Source organism: Falco rusticolus, chromosome 8 (genome assembly GCF_015220075.1).
Source record: "Falco rusticolus isolate bFalRus1 chromosome 8, bFalRus1.pri, whole genome shotgun sequence".
NCBI classification, from domain to species: domain Eukaryota; kingdom Metazoa; phylum Chordata; class Aves; order Falconiformes; family Falconidae; genus Falco; species Falco rusticolus.
Window position 1 is genome coordinate 30261062 of NC_051194.1, and position 18217 is coordinate 30279278.

The window sequence follows — 18217 nt, forward strand, 5'->3', positions numbered from 1 at the left end:
TATTGTTTTTTTCACATCAACAGAAACAAAACAATCAAAACAAAATCAAAAGAGACAATGGAATTTTATGTTGTGTATTTTCCATGAAGGCTGAATATTAACTTGTTCCCTCAGGCCCCTGCATCACTGAGAAGTCCAAGTTCAGTTTAATATGGTGAAAACAAGCTGTGGGGAGGGTTTTTTTCTTTGGTCATTTTCGTTGTAGGTTTTAGGGGTTTCTGTGTTGGGCATTTTTTGTGATTTTCTCCCTCAGTGTGCCATGCTGCTCATCTGATCTGAAATTGAGTTTCTAGGCAACGCTGCAAAAGCCATTAATAGCAATAATAAAATTTGTCCTGATTTTTTATTTTGTTTTTGGAAAATTTCCATTAATACTCTCCAAATTTTAAAAAACTAGCAAAGTGTTCAAGTAAGTCTGAAATTCTTTCCCTAGAAATGCTAAGGGTATTTCTTTTTAAGTTTTCTGTTGTTGTTCTATGATGTTTGATTTCAATTTTTACTTATTCTGATGTGACTCCCTAAGTAATATACACAAAATAATTCCATCCTATAAGTCTTCTTGGTTAGAATATTTTGATCTATTATGTATTAATCTTTGTTTATTGAAGAATTTCCTGAGGTTCTGTTTGTAGAACGGTATTATTGTTACAATAACTAGAAGCCTTTGAATAAACTTGGAAGATGTTGGAGCCATGATTAAGAAAAGAAGGGGTGAAGGGAAGCCCATTTCCAGAGTAACGTGCCAAATAACTTGATAAAATTTTAACTGTTGCATATTCAGATCTTTTCAGGATAACCCTTCATTATTCCTGTGAATCTGCAGTAGTCTGAATCACTTCTACAGTCCTTCTGAAAAGAATGACTATTATATTAGTTAGGATCCCTGAAGTCCACTGTCTTCAAATTAATCCATTCTTTTTCTTCCATTATTTGCTTGCTCTGATCTATCAAGAAGCAGAGGCATGCAAGTTCTTTGGATTAAAGTTGTCTCTTTTTTTTTTTTTTTTTTTTTGTACCTCTGATTTAGATAAAGGTGAATGCCTCCTAAATCAGTACTGTGTTCTTTTTAAGGCTGTCTGCATGTTAGCTATACTGCTTGAAGGCAAACTTAAATATCACTTTTCATTAACGGCACCTTGGTTGGCTCCTTATTACCAGTGATGAAAACTGGCGTTGGCTTCATTGGGCCATGATTTTATTTTAGTGTAGACCAGATGCTAGGAAGAGAATGCATCACTTAAATGCTTCATTTGCTTTTAAAACATTATGTTTGTTATGATGAATATTAGAGGTTATTTTTTTCTTACGTTTAGTAGAATATTAAGATACTTGCTTACACAAACAGACTTTCTCCCTGAACAAGTGTATTTCTTATTACCCTGCTTGAACGAGTAATGAAACTGGCACCTGGATAATCTTGTGCTGCTTAGAGATTATGTATTGTTTGAAGAATTTGAGACTTTTTCCTCAATTTGAGAACAATTAAGTGGGACAAGGCAGGTGGTGATGGGAGAAGATGTTAAAATCAAGCACAGTGCAAGTACTTTGGAAGAAGATGGCTAGAAAGTAATACTTGGGGCCCATACATTCTGGATTTCAGATGTAGATAAGACTAAAGTAAGAACATGTATTATAGGGTTTTAAATATATGCTATTCCTGAACTAAATGGATTTACATAGACATTCCTGCATAGACATGCAGAACAGTAGGTTAAACTATGATTTGGAGGATGTTTCTTTGCATCTCAAAATATTTTCTATGCATCTTTGAAAGAAAGAAACATAATGGTTTGTGGAAAGCTGTAAGCTGATCTTTTTAATCAGGGGAAGAAAGCTGCCTGTTCCCATCTGAAATTGTGTGAAAAACTTTAGTCTGTCATATAAGCATATAGGTTGAGATTGAGGACTTCAGAGTGCAAGGGTTTTTTTTATTGACTGACGTTTCTGTTCTTACCAGGTAAGCAATATTCCAGGCTAGGAGTCTGAAATAAATCAAAGTTCTCTTTCTTAACATCTGTATAAATCTGGCAGAGCCTTAAAGTGACACAGTGGATAGTTTGATAAATATGTGACAGTTGCTGTAGAAGGAAAGAGAGCTTTAAAAACCAAATTTCTTTTCCAGAATTGTATAGTGATGTATCCATGTAGGTTTAAATTTGTTTTCTAATTTTATTGGAGATTAATATATTTAAGGTGTGGAAAGATCCTGCAGGAAAACCATTTAATGCTAAAGCTGATTTTACATTGTAGTTGGATGCAGTTATTTTTGCATTGCCTTAGTATAATATCACCTTGAGGTGATATTATACCTCAAAATCAAAATCCTTGATGTTTTCTTTCTCAAAACCACTGTTATTTTGCTGCAGCTGTTGTGTTAAATTCTCTAAGGCCCTTTTTGGCATAGCAGTATATAGATGAGTGTTGCTCAGATGCATGAAGACTAACCCTCTAAATGCCCGTCAGCCCAGTTTCTTCCAAGACAGTGTCATGCAATCTGAGTTTCCCATGTTGATTGTGGCTAAGTGTCATGGTGAGTTGCCATTTAGGTTCGTCTTATGCCTGCTGCCTCTTTATCCAGCTCTGGAGGAAATTAGGTTAATTCTTTTTGTTTGTTTGTTTTTTGTTTGTTCGTTTTTCTGGGTTTGGATTGCAGGGTTTTTTTTGCTTTCTCACAGTTTAACATTATTCCTCCTTGAACTTCTTGGGCGTCAGAGAAGAAAATCCACTGTGTCTCATGTACCTCCTTGTTCTTGGTTTCAGCTGTGCTTTTCCTACTTTAAGCGTCTTCCTACAAGAGTAGGAACAGAAATGCAACAACCCTGCCCAAAGCAGTAGGTGTAATTTATAGTATCACTCTAAAAAGCACACTAATACACACAATATAATATGATTACATTTCTCTGCTGTACATCAGTAAGCAATAGAAATTGTTGTCTGTTGAGTGCATATAGTACATGTGACTCCAAACTGCGATTAAACGGTAAAGCAGTAAAAGAGGTAGCTTTACTTAAGTTATTTTGATTGCTATTTTGGTCTAAATGAAACCAGTTCAATAAACACGGTGTTGTAGAGTATATCTGTAAACAGTAATTGAAGAGGCTAGTATCAAATCTTAAATCCCCTTTGGGTAAATTTCAAAAATTCTTTCAGTTAAGATGATGTTGTTTATAGGTAACAATGACTGTGACTGGAAAACTGCCTCAGGCTTTTAAGAATGGATGTTATTGGAAAAGTAGGAAATGGTCCTTGTTTGATCTGCCAGGGTCCTGCGAATGGGATGAGTGCAGTTCTCATTAGATTGTATTTCAGCATTCGTCTCGCATTAATATTGACCATAGGGTTAAGCCTGTCACTTCTGACAAGGGGAAAAATGACTGCTACAAATCCGATAACAGTTTGCATAAAAGGGACTGCATGGTTGTTGGTTTAAGCACATCCTACATGGTTTTCTCCAATTGTTGTTAATTCCCCTTGCTCCATTCTGGATTGTCAACAGGTGAGTGGAAATGATAACTGTTTTCCTAGCAGCTGTGATAAAAGAGATTTTTTGCATTACATCAGCATGTTGATGTTGCACCATCACATCGTAATTTCTAATGTGCTTGATCTAGGGGTCACCGCCTGCTTGCACTACAGTAGCTTTCCTGCCATGACTGGTAATCCATATATGACAGAGACCATGTCTGGAAGTATAAACCAGTGCAACACCTCAGTAGCCCCTGTGGTTGGTCAGTTTGTCTAATGTCCATTGTATGCCAATTTAAACCATTAATAAGATTTTAATCTAGTTTCTGAGGAGAATAAAACGCTCTCCTGGCAGCCATTGGTGGTATTCCTTTGTTTCTGTCGTAGCAGGGATGAGTAAAATACCATGTGCGAATTCACTCCTTGTCTTGGAGGATGATTACAGGAAGAGCTGTCTACAGTTCTCTTTTGTGTAGTTCTGCAGTAATTTCCCATCATCCTCCCTGTATGGCCTGTATGTAGGGTTATTGCGGGAGGCAGATTGTCACAAAGGTAGAGTTTATATCAAAAGCTGACCTTATCATCCTGCCCTATGTTTTTGATACTGCCAGATTTTATTAGATGTGACTGTGAAATGTTACAAAAACTAGTGAATAAATATAAACCACAACTTACTGACTTGAAAGTTCTGCGTCTCTGGTGGGTATCTCACTTGTACACTTCCTGTTTTGCTGCTGACTACAAGATTTCCATCGTTGTGGTAGGTTGACCTTGGCTGGCTGGCAGGTGCCCATCCAGCCACTCTCTCATTCACCCTCCTCAGCAGGACTGGGAGAGAAAATAAGAAGAAAAAAACTTCACAGGTTGAAATAAGGACTGGGGGATAACCCAATTACTATCAAGGGGAAAGCAAACTCAACTTGGGGAAGATTAATGTATTGCCAATTAAAAATAGTACAAGATAGTAAGAAAAAAAGACAAACCTAATACCACCTTGTCCCACCCCTCCCTTCTTCCCAGGCTCAACTTCATTCCTTTGTTCCTGACTCTTCTACCCCCTTCCCTGAGCCACACAGCAGGCAGCAGAATTGGGGTAGGAGCTGTTGTGATCAATTCAAAACACTTCTTCTCTGCCACTCCTTCCTCCTCACACATTTCCCCTGCATCAGCATGTGGTCCCTCCCACTGGGGTCTCTGAGTGCTGGGAGGCCTCTCTGGAGTGTGGGAGGTTAGAGATGGGACTGATACCTGCTTCGCAGGCACCAGTTCTGGAGCTGCGACTGTGTGCTGGGCAAAGTGCTTTCACTGGAGGGCTGCTTGGCTCTTGGGCTTGGTAAGCCTCAGGATGTGGTGTGAATGCTGTTTTCCTAGGGCTTTGACCTAATGCTTAGGATATTGATCTGGTCTTTTGATTAGAATTGACAGAATAAAAGAATGAAGTTTCTTTTAGATTAATGCTGCTGGGGTGAATATATCAGTGTTTTATTTATGTGCATGTATGACACTTAGGTACATATTTCATCTCTAATTGTTGCTCAGAAATGTCAAGCACTATTTTGAGTAAGATCAAGGAGCTTTTCTGTGAATAGCTTTTGTCTGGCAGAAAATAAAGGAATGGTTTTATTAAATCCATGAAATTTAAGTCCAAAGAGGAGGTTGCCACAAGTTGTATATGGATTTTGACCCCACTCAGTTCCCAGGCTACGCTGAACTGAATATGCTGTTCTCCTGTTGTCTGAAGAAGAAAAAGTAGTTCTGTAATCTTTCATACCAAGCTTATTTTTTTCTGTGTATGGATATGGTGGTTTTGAAAGTACATACACATGAGAAACATCTTCAAAGAATGTGTTATCTCAGTTTTCTTCAGAAACTACAGTTCTTATTCTCATGTTAGAAACCATCATGTTGAAATACGTATTTTCATAGAGAAGCTGAGAAAGAACAAAAGTAAAGAGGTTAGAGTGACTGCAGAGAAGTGAAGAACTAGTGAGTTTGAAACACAGAGGTCATTTAAGGACCAGGAGTTATAGCAGCTGTATTGTATGACGTATGTTGATTTGCGTAACACTTTTAGAGGGCAATGGAGTGCTTTGCTTCAGGCATTATTAAAGATGCACATAGAACTACACGGAGTTCCTGATCTTCTGTGGACTCTTCAGGGGCTGAGGCTACATTAAAAGCCAGGCCTATTTCACTGCCCTGACATATTTGTAAATCATGTGTTGGTGTTTCATGGCAGCTCTTACTTGCTGAAAGCTTCTTTCAAGGGGTCCAGGGGAATGGGTGATTTTTATCTTCCACAGACAAAAACACAGCTATCTGTGTGCTCAGAAAATCCTGAGTTTGGTTTGTATTTATTTATATGCTGATGGTATGTGTCATACTTGTATTTCTGGAAGGTTGCATCTATTGTCTTTTACTGATTTATCAGAGCATGAAATGATACTCTGCTTCCTCTGTTCCAGCTAGCACTACAATTTGATAGTATATAATGTTTTTTTTCTTTTGCATAATGTACTAGATTAGCACCAAAGTAGTACTAGATTGCAGCATAATCCTTTGGTTTACCCTGTTTTTAAAACATACAAGATAGAGACTAACATAAAAATAATATATCAACATTTTCACTACAATTTAACAGTAGGTTACCAATGCCCATATACAGGTCCACACACAGCATATAATCCCTTCCATGCATTATTTTTTGTACTAGGAAGACGGCTTGAATATTCTCTGCACTCCTGTACAGAACCTTTCTGTATTACATAGTGTGTGGTATGCGTTATATCCGTCATCTCTCCTGTTATATGACTGTTTCATTTCCAAAGTGAGAAGTCCCCATGGATGTTGTAGGAAGCTCTTGGAAGCATGTACCAAATAATATTGTGCTTGAGGGTAAGAGCAGGGATCCCTGTGCAGATGTAGTCATTGGGTTTACAGACCCTTTTTATGTTGGAGGACAGTGAAAACTGCGTTTTGGTGAGTTTGCAGACTCCTTTGCTGCGGCTGTTTAAAGAGATTGAGGTTCATGTTTGATGTTTATGTACCATGAAATCCTGTACCTGTTGAAGTTCACAGCTGTGTGCATTTTATTTTGCACAATAATAGGTATATTTTTGCAGGTATTTCTAGCTACAGATAATTCTCCATTGTAAAGCATGTTTAGGTTTATGGAAGGACAGTGCTGATATAGGAGCTAAGTTCTATTACTGAGTAATGTTCCTGCAGAAGGGACATGCAGTTATGTATGGTAAGATGTTTCCAAGGTAGATAGGACCTGTGGCTGTTAGGAAGACATCTGTTACTTACTGCTGGTTTGCTGTTCTTATAGATGTCTTTTTAAAATTGCAGTGGAACATGCAAAGGTAATACTGACTGTTTCTTTCCTGTGGAATTTCCCATAGTTTGGTTTCTTTCAAATTTGGAAAATCAGGAAAGTCACTGATGTGTCATGTGCTATTCTGCAATGCTTTCGTGCCATATAAGGTAAAGAGACTATTCAACCCCACCACATTCCTTCACATATTTAATAAAAAGATCCCTTTCCTAGACATGATAGATACCTTAATTCCAAGGACCAGCAGAAGGATCAGCAGATCTGCCAGAAAAAGATTGCAAAGATCAGCAGAAACTCATTTGTTTTCCTTTAGTTTATTTTTTCCCTGAAGCCAAGGCATTTGATATTAATTAGGTGTGATCTGATAGAACATCTTTTAAAATACTTTCCTTTAACATTGTATTCTTAATTCTGCGTAATTTTTTTTCAGGAAAAACCTGCCCTCATTACACTGTAAGGTCATCGTCACTTTTTCTTCATAGCTTGCCACAATTACCCTGCTATGTAGAAGACCAAACTCCTTTATACTTAGGTCACCTTTTTATTTGGAGGTATAGAATCACAGAATTACATAATTGTTTAGGTTGGAAAAGACCTTTAAAATCAACCATTAACCTAGCACTGCCAAGTCCAACACTATGTTCTAGCTGGCCTTTGGCCTCTCTAATTTTCTCCCTGCATAACCTCACGACATCCCTGTAGCCCTCCAGCGTTGCTTACCCCTTCTTCCAAAGGACATAAACTCTCCTTTTCCCCCCAGTTCCAGCCAAAGCTCTGTTCAGCCAGGCCGGTCTTCTTCCCTGCTGGCTCATCTTCTGGTGCATGGGATTGGCTTGCTCCTGCACCATTAAGATTTCCTTCCTGAAGAACGTCCAGCCTTCCTGGACTCCTTTGCCCTTCAGGGCAGCCTCCCAGGGGACTCTGTCAGCCAGGCTCCTAGACAGGCCACAGTCTGCCCTCCAGAAGTCCAAGGCAGCGGTTCTGCTGACCCCCCTCCTTACTCCTCCAAGAATCCAGAACTCCTACTGTTTTGTGATTGCTGTGCCCAAGACAGCCTCCAGCCGTCACATCACCCACAAGCCCTTCCCTGTTCACAAACAGGTCCAGTGGGGCGCCCTCCCTAGGTGGCTCGCCCACCAGCTGTGTCAGGAGGTTCTTCCATACATTCATGGAACCCCAAGACTCTTCCTCTCTGCTGTATTGTATTGCCAGCAGACAGCTGCTAAGCTGACGTCCCCTGGGAGAACAAGGGCTAGCAGTTGTGAGACTTCTCCCAGCTGCTTATAGAATATCTTCTCTGCCTCTTCATCCTGATGGGGTGGTCTGTAACAGACTCCCACCATGGTATCTGCCTTGTTGGCCTTCCCCAGTTCTTACCCATAAACACTCAACCCCGTCGTCACCATCGTTAAGCTCTAGACAATCAAAACACTCCCTAGCACAGAGGGCTACCGCCTCCTCCCTTGCCTGCCCTTCTGAAGAGTTGACAGCCATCCACTGCAGCACTCCAGTTGTGCGAGCCATCCCACCGTGCCTCCGTGATGGCAACTATGTCACAGGTTTCCTGCTGCACAGTGACTTCCAGCTCCTCCTGTTTGTTGCCCATGCTGCGTGCACTGGTGTAGATGCACTTCAGTTGGGCTGTTGATCCCACCACCTTTTTGGAGGGGATAAGCCCCAATTCCTGTGTGACTGTTCTCGGGTGCTTCTGTGGTTTTTCACACATCAGTCGTCCCTGCATCTTTGCTGCTGCATGGGTCTCTGCACCCTGCCTCTGCTGGGATGGCAAACTGAAGGACCTCGCTAGCACACTGTCCCTCAAACACTGGTGTACTATCCCCAGGATTATCTCTAGTAAGCCTGGGTTTATTCCTTTCTCCCTTCCAATTTAGTTTAAAGCTCTTTCCGTGAGCCCTGCTAACTCCTGGACAAAGATCCTTTACTGTCTTTGAGACAGGTGTACCGCGTCTGTTGCCGGCAGGCCTGTTGTTGTGTAGACTGACCCATGATCAAAAAACTCAAAATTCTGGCATTGACACCACTCTTGAAGCCTGTTGTTTCAGCAAAGGCAGCCTTTCATATAACCGAGTGCTTTTAAAAATACCAGTAATTATTTCTGCCATGTTTCCTACCAAAACAAATAAGATGGAGTTTTCTTTTTAATTTTGGTGGGATAGAAGTCTTCAAAATTTAGTTTATTCATGTGAAAAAAACATTTCCATCTTTCTGAACCTGAACCTGGAAAAATTCCCTACTTCAGATTGTATGTGTACCTTTATCTTCTAAAAAAATTATCCTCATTTCATAATATTTGTGTAGCAAAAGAATATTAAAAAGGAAATGGAGGAAATATCTGTGAGGGAAGGACAATGTGGTGATAAAGTCCTTACAGTAGACTGTACTGTGGGGAGTAATTTTTGAAACAGCATTGGCATTTACATGTTTAAACCCAGTAAATCCAAGGGATCTGTGTAAATGGAAATTATGTCCCAGTAAAATGATTAGAGAAGTTAAACTAGTTAAGGAGAACAGGCAGTAAGAAAGCTGGCAAAGAACAGATGTTACCTTAGGGTCTGGCATGGATGACTCTGGTAAAAGCTGTTTTAAAAAGCATTGATCTGGATTGAGCTACAGGATTGTGTACCAGAGTTTTCTACACCAACACAATGACTCAGTCTCTCTTTAAAGTCTTCTCTTTCCCTGTGGTGTTGTACAGTGGCACCTTTTACTAATTAGCCCTTTCTGGGAAGGGAAAGAATATGAAATGGAAATGACAGGAAGGTTTTGAAACCTCCATTGCATGTGCCTTTCACAGCTGGTGGTCTTAGGTATACTCATGCCAGGCATAAACATGGTGTCCACACTTTGAGACCAATTTCTTCAAAGTGAGCAGTTCTTTTGGGAAGTCAACAAGACACACATTTTTAAAATCCATATGTATAATGTTAGGTAAGACTGTTCCTTTGATTCCATTATTAGATTGAGGTAACTACCCAGATAACATGGATTTATCCCATTTTAGTTTACTGATCCTATCACACTTGTGGTTCCTTTTGTTGTATGATTGTAAACCTATACTTAAAAGCCATCTGATATGTGATTTGCAGATTATAGACTGTTTCTCTTTACTAATGGATCAGAGAGAAACATGAGTTTATGATCACCATTTTTGTGGTTCTTTTTCTGTTAAATGCTTGAGGTTGCTTGTATTAATAATTTTCCTGTACTATAAAACATGTGTTATAAACAGTAAATGTATCATTAATGGGCAGTGGTGTATATTCAGATTGATGGTGGTAGGTACAGAGCAAATTAAACCATGAGGGAATACTATGCTTAAAAAGCTGAACATAAAACCAAATGATCTTGATAGTGATACTTCTCTTTTATGAGCATGACTGGAATCTTCAGAGGTTCATTGGCTGACTGCATCTAAGCTTTACCTTTACAATTTTACAACAAACTGAAATGGGGAGCCTACACTCCCATTCTAATTGCAAGCAGATGAAACCTGATCCAGAAAAGTGCTTAGCCTATTTAAGATACTGGTGTGCCTTCTGCTGTCGTTAAGGGCAGAAGGAGTGCTTCAGGTACCTTTGAGGACCTTGGTGCCTTAAATAGTAAAGATGTACAGATTTGTGGTACAGAGGATAAGAACATGAAATCCTGAATGTTATCTCCCTGAGTAGAATAATAGGGGAATCCTTTGTTTTGTCTAGATTTCAAAGCAAGATTTTGTGTTCTTCATGTGTGTATGAGGCAGTGAGGAGGAAAAGGTTTTCTCTAAAGTAGTCTAAAGGAAATGGTACAGGCACAAGCATAGGAAAACAGGCACAAAGATGTCCCAACTTGATACTGCCAGTTGTATCCAAAGGTGGGTACCTATAGGCTGGGGCTTTTTCTCATGTCAGTGAGAAGCTTTTGTAGAATCATATCTTTACTCACAGTTTGCATAGCTGGCTTTCTAATGCTGGTGTGCAAGTAAAGAGCTGGTCTTTAAATGTGACCAACAAATAATATGTAAATATAAGCAGTTTGTTATCCTGATCTGCATAACCTCTTAAGTACCTACACTAACTAATGGAAATAGAATAATTTATCTGCCTGACTTGAGGTGGTAATACATTTTTTCAGCCTAGTAGCAATTTGTAGTCTGCATATATTGGATTGTTTCACAGGAGAATTATTACGGTAATTTTAATTTTATCTTAGAACTTGTAATTATTCCACAGTATTGTTCTAATGTAATAGGCTATGCAGCAGTTCATGCATTTGTCAGTGCTCAAAATTGGACAGGGCAACTTCAGTTTTAATCTTTTTATTTTATCAAAATTTTTTTGGGGGTGTTTTCCTCTCTAAGCACATTTCAAATATGATTATTAAAAGCTGCATTGAGTATGTTAAAAACTGAAAAGGTATAAGGTGCGAACTATTTCTGAGTTTTGCTTCTCAGAGTATATGATAAACATTGATACAACAGGATGGGATTTGTTATTCTTGTATAGTCTTAAAGACCTAGTTCTTCTAATTATTCATCCCTTACTCTGATGCTGCATTTTGCTAGATACTCTACAGGTTCATCCTCAGGGATTTATTCCCTGAAGACATAAGAAGTTTTTCAGCCACATGGCAGTTGCTTGTGCTTATTCATACATGTAATAGAACTTGCTTAGAGGAAAAATTGGATTTAAAAAAGAAAAGATGCTTGGTATTAGTCTATCAGTATCAGTAAGGACAGCTGTGATGTCTTTCTTCCCTCCTGTCTGAAGGAAAGGCTTAGGATTCTCACTGAGTTTGGCTCTAGACCAAGCATAGGGAACATCCCCTAGAAACAAAGGGGCATTTCCCATCTTAAGGATGGAGAAAGCATTGAAGGACAAATGCTACAGTTTGAAGTCATCTGACACGATTCAAACTATTTAAATAAATAAGGAATATGGGTGGGCTAGATCCTCACCAGCTCCTGAAAGGTGCTAGATGGCTGCAGTAAAAATGCAGTCATGAGAATTGACAGTATTTGGCTTATGGCAGGAATGGACCTAAGTAATTAAGTGTGGGCTTTGCCTGTAAGGGGGTTGTTGCTTAAAATCTTGGTATTTTTTGCGGTGCCATTAATCATGCTGAATTTATATGACAATACGGTTATAATTCCTGTCTCCATAGGGATTCTTTTACAGTTTAGTAACAATTACTGTTTAGTATTTCAGATAGCTTTTATTGTAAAGCATTGCCAAAAATCTTAATGTGATTATCTTTGGTCATAATGTGTGCTTCAGTCTGCGGGTACTGTAAGAAAATGTAGATTGATTTGAATGATGGTTTCAGTGTAACGTGGTTTTAATTCCATATGCAGTGCTTCCCTCATAATCTCAAACTCTACGAATTGGGCAATACTACTCTTCAGTCGAATTGTGTATTAAATAGCATTACTTAAATATGTATTTCAGAAAGCATCCATTATCTTTCAAGCATGCAGTATAATAACTACAGATAGGTTATTCCGAAAACATTGTCCAAAGTATGTTAATAGAATATTGTGTTGCATAAAACAATGAGCTCCTCTTGTGACAATCAGATAACTAAAGATATGCTGCAAGAGGACGTAGGGAAACTACAAATGCAGTTTAGAACAAGTCACATCATAGAGAACACGGGAGTATTTTGCGTTGTTGAGACACACTCTTCGTTTACATATATCTTGGAGTAGCTTTTTCTTTTGCATCATTCTGTTTCATGATAACTGAATCCTAGTTCAATTGCTTTCTTCAAGATAAGGGATTTTACTCTTCTTGGTTTTCACCAGCATTCCAGATAGGAAGGAAGAAGCGGCATACCAGGGAAGGGTTGCATTTGTCATGGGGAAAGTGGTTAGGGGGAGATGTGAGATGAGGCTTAATGCTGCAAGGGAACAGAGATTTCTGTAGTCTCTTGTTTTGGTACAAAAGGTTATGCTGCATTTTAGAACTTGACATACCTTTTCTGAAAGCATTTTTAATCCTTCTGTTTGTTCTTCTGTACTTGTGGGATTTAATTGTCCAGTTTTTCATGTGAGTACATAGCAGAGAAAACACATCCTGCCATACATTGTGCCTGCATTGGAAATCCAAGCAAACTGTGTTTTGAATTAAGTTTTCATTCTGTAGGAATACAGATTAGATCATTAAGTTGTAGTGCCCTTATCGGTGTTTGCAAGCTGCAGAGTCTATTAATTGAATGAATGTGGCATGGGTTGATACACTGTCTCACCTGATCAGAAAGTAACCTTAGTTCTGCCTTTAGCTATAGGTTTCATCCTTCATCTTAAAGCCTTTTTAGAGGGACTGAGTTGATTGTGGTTTTATTGCTGTGTTCCATTTGTCTTCAGTTGGCAGATTCCTTCCAGCTTGTACCTACTAACCATAAGAAAGCTAATCATGTATAGATCATGTATAGATTGTAAGCAAGTAACAGTAAGCTTCTGCATATGTTACTTTTTACTGAAAAAATCAGTAAGAAACTGGAAAATTCTTACCACTTGTACTACTTTCTGAAAGGCAGATAAGGAAGAGCAAGGTAATCAGTGGATTTAAAAGTCAGGAAGTTGACTAACTTCAAAATTACAGTTATAATTATGGTATATCAAAGTGTATCAGTGTTAAAAGTGGTCTACAGTAGAGATCTGTCTCCTTGACTTTTCAAATACAAGTGTAGCTCAGAATATGAATTCTGTTCAAGACAAAGCATTTCTTAATTTTCTCAGGTACTGTACACGTCTGCTGCTGCTATGCTTGTATTCTCAAACTGAAGAGAAAAAAAAATCCCAAAACCAATCTGTCAGTGTCTTCCTTAAAAGGCAAATGTGTGTCAAATTCAGTTCTTGTGTCTTAGTCTCAGCCATTCACAGAGAAAAGAGCTCATTTTGTCTAAGCCTATGCAGTAGTGAGTGGTGGGAAAGCATGTTATATTGGTGTGAATTTGCTGTAGAGCCTGTTAAAGAAAGAATGAGGGAAACTTATTTTATTTTGAGTTTTACAGAGGCCATGGATCCCTAAAAAACAATTTTAGTATATACAGGGAAGAAGGGTCACTGGTTTCACTAGTTTCATGCTTGAGTATTCTTGTTTTAAAAATACTTTAAATATTCTGGGTTTCATTCAGCTCTTCTAGTCATGTACTGAATTGCTGAAATTTACAGCATTGCAAATTAAGGAGCAATATTTTCCCATTCCAGACTTGCCTGCATTTCATTGTGAGCTCTCTGTTGCATATTTTGTGACATATTTGGTGTTTGTTGCAGTGCTACATATATTTTCTCAATAAGCGTGTTTGTAATAAGACAATTATATTGGCAACTGCAATGTGAAACACATGAATCATGATCCATTGTAGTGCTGGCAGGATGAGAAATGTCAATTGAGGTTGCTGTAAGAGGTTTCCTAATCCTGTTGAACTAAGGAGTGAGATTCTTTCTGAATCATTGCCATCTGGAGTATATAAAAATGTGAAATAACCTTTTATCATTAGGTTGGCACGTGCTACTGGAGCAGTATTGGCATTGATGAAGTTCTAATGAAATGAAATACTATGCACTGAGAAAAACTCACTGCTTCATTATTTTATCTAGGTTCTTCTGAACCCTCCCCTCCAATTTATGAAGGTTATTGAGTAGTTAATAATGTTTTAAATCTGGAAGACCCAGTCTTCATTTCCAATAATCTGGCATTTTAATATGCATATTAATCTACTTATAAATACAAAACAATGTGCATGTGGTGGAAGATAATTTGTAATTCATACTATAATCAGGTAATTAAGATCACTCTTTCTGTTTTCTTAACTTGCTGCACTTATTTGACAGGTATTTATTGCCCGTAAATTTTAGGGCCTAATATTAGGTCAAGAGTCTTCAACCCTTACTTTGTCAGAAGCAATCATGGCACATAATCGTTCCATAATCTGATCACACCCACTGCAGAATAGCTGCTCTGTCCAACTGTTGCTATAACTGCCTCATCTGTACTGAACTGCTATCTGTAGTACACACAATACTGCTCAGTTTATGTAAATTTGTTCTTATATCAGGTTCATTTTACAAATATATACTGACTAATCCTGTCCCACCCACCTTTGCTTTACTAAACTTGCCCAGCTTTTTTAGCCTCTTCCCTGTGCCTGTTGCAATATAGGTTAATTTTTCTTGAAGATAGGTGGTCTGAACATGTATTTCAGATGGGTCTTACCAATTTCACAGGTATTGTATATCTGTTACTGCCATCTTCCTAGAGCAGGTGCTTTTCCTCATGTTGAACTTAGTTGCTCACTATTGATGGGAGAATATTTCCAGGAAATGTAGCTGGCACCTGTAGGTAACTTGTTTGAGAGTAAATGCTTAGGCTTTCTTTAGCGATACCCTTACAGGCAGCGTAACCACAAGCTAAATTCCCAACACCCTTGGAATTTACAATGGCCCCATGTCTTCCTTCCTGATCTGTTCTAGGTCTTATCTTGCTGCTGCCCTGAACCCTTTCCTGTCATCTCTTACCTATTCTTCATTCATTCATCTGGATTCTCTTTCACATAAAACACCCAGCTGAGTTTGTGAATGGCCATTATTGTAATTCTTGCATCCAGAAAAGACTGATATTTGCTGTGTATTTGCTCTTGTTTAGCAAAGCTTACATGGTTAGGCACATTTCTAGTTAAAAATACTGTCTGTGTCAGATGTGGAATCTTAATCACTTTGAATCTTCTGTCTGTACCTTACGTTCTCATTTTGAAGGGTTAATCATCATGTTGTTCAGAGAACTAGATGACAGTCCTCTTTACTCTTCAGATTAAACAATATGAAGGCTGAGAGGTAGGGCTGGATTTAGAAGATGAAGGATTAGGACTGTTAACTAATTCTTTTGAGGATGTGATTTTGTTCTATCATGCTTAAGTTGAACTGGGCCAGTGATTTTGTGATCCCATAAATATAGTAGATGAGAATATATTTTATGTTAAGCATCTTGTTTAGTCTCTGTATATTCTTACGTAATTCTGACAGAAATTTGTCTGCAGTATTGAAATAAATTTAAAGTTTAAAAAGTTCTAGCCAGTTCTTGTGCTAATTGTGTTTATTTCTGCTATACAGACAAACCAAAAACATTATTGATTTTTCTGTAAATGATATTCCTGTCAATTTTGTAAATGCGTTGGGATAAACAAAAAAGATGAGTATCATTCTCTCTACACTTTTCAGTAAAACCTCTAAATGCATCTGCCGTTATGTGTTGTGTGTACATACTATTGCTCAAGCTAGTAAGAATGTACAAGAGCACGTTTTAGGCATTCTGAGAGCATACCTGCTTGATTTTCCAAGACAAGTGTTGCTTTTACAGTTAACTAATAACCTGTAAAGCTACAGAGATAAATTAAAAAGGAAAGTAGCACTCCTCCTCCCACTGGAATATTTAGAGATAAACTCAAATTGTGATGGTAGCTAACATGCAAGTATCTGAACTAGCGTTCAGTGAGTAACAGAGCACCAGAAATAGTGTTTTTATAGTGTATACTCTAAACCTGCCTGTTCCCCAGATGAATATTGTATTGACTGCCCTGCACTGAGCTCCTTGATGCAGTGCTGTTGGTCAGGATCTAAGCCAGCTCATTTAAAGTTAGCTTGGTTATTTGAGCTGCAGCAGTAGTTTTGATGAAGAGCGTGCATCTCTTGCAGAAATAACATTCTGCAAATTATGTTAGGAAGATAAGCAGTGCTTTAGAGGAGAAATAATCACACTTTCAGAAATTTAATATCTACATTTGAAAAATACATTAATTTTAAAAATGGAAGAAGGATTATCTCGTGGTAGTAATAGTGTCATTGCCTTCCTGGTCCATGGAAATAGAGATGATTTGTAAAGATTGGTATTGCCGCTTGTTACAGAAGCTGATACAAGTCTAATAAACAGTATGATCTCTTCCCAATAATTCAGTCTGTACTTAACTTGAAATTTTCTGTTTCTGACCTGAAGAAACACTTGTGTAAACATATTTCACTCTTTGTTTTTCTGTATCTGAATCTGTTGGCTTTAAAAAAAAAGATTATGAAAATGATTCAAAATCTCTTAGGATTTGTTTCCTCTGTTGGCTGCTAAATGAAGATAATGACATTTTACAGCTAAGCAAGCAGAGGAATTCTGAACCATTTACTAATTAATATTGCTGTGAAATTGTATATATAGCATTAAGAAATAAAATGGGAAATGCTTAAACATGGGTAGCTGCAAATCTGATCCATCTACCTAGTGAAAAAAGGTATGTGTGCAAATGAAGAGACACAAATGAACTCTAAGCAAATGTCAAGTCTTTCACAGGCAGATTGTATTTAATGGAAGCCATATAAATATTTCAAGTGGCTACTGACCCCATTGTTTCTAACCTCATACTCAGTGGCAGGACATCAGACCTGATGTCTTTCAAAGTAGTTGTACATGTATGCTCATAAAATATCTGCCTTGTGGACCTCCAAAAAGAGCCCTATATATATTTAGTCCTGTATGTTTGGTATTGTGTTTTTAACAAATTAGAAACAAAGAGCACAGTCCACTTGAATCTCGTGTGATTAATCAAAATTGCATAATTATGTTATGAAATGGGACCTATGCGCAGAGGAGATGATTGTACCATGGAAAATGTATGCCTTTGCTCAAACCCAACCAACTCACTCCCCTTTAAAAGGGTCCAGAGCAGTCAATGCTGAGGGAACCGAGTAGGAAAAGGGAAGATGCTTTCTATGTCTTGTTTCCCTTTCCAGCATCAAGAATGGTAAATTGAGGTATGTGATGCTTAGTTAGGAAGCAAATACTGAAATGCTTATTGTCAAGAATTTTAAATAAAATTTTGAAAAAGCATGTTCAAAAACAAAGCAAGGCCAAATATTTCTCACAAAATTTCAGGTTTGATGATGGTTCAAGACTTACGGTGTTCAGAACAGGGACATAAAAGCTTCCCCAGGAGTTTTACAACAAGAAAATTAAATTCCCCAGTGGGATGTGAGTAGAAAAGGATCTTACAGCTTGGTCTCCTCACCTTAAAGAAAACAACCTCATAAAGAGGTTACACTTGCCACCTGATAAATGTCTGTGTGGTTTTTTGGTGAGGGAGATGTGGGGGTGGGAAAGTGGAAGGCTTCATTTTGTCATCCTTTTGTAGGAGTGGAGTGAAGGGTTGAGAGGGAAAAGTCTTGATTTTTTTAGAATCACAGAATTGTTTAGGTTGGGGAAGACATTTGAGATCAAGTCCAACCATTAACCCAGGACTGCCAGGCCCACCACTAAACCATGTCCCTAAACACGGTATCTACCTGTTTTTTAAACACCTCCAGTGATGTTGATTCCACCACCTCCCTGGGTAGCCTGTTCCAATGCTTGACCACCCTTTCAGTGAAGAAATTTT

General features: G+C 38.3%; 1 protein-coding gene across 7 annotated transcripts in view; it reads left to right on the forward strand.

The window, feature by feature from the left end:
- The window catches only part of NCKAP5 (NCK associated protein 5), a 245047-nt gene that overhangs the window by 51953 nt on the left and 174877 nt on the right, over positions 1 to 18217 (forward strand). The window lies entirely within an intron of this gene.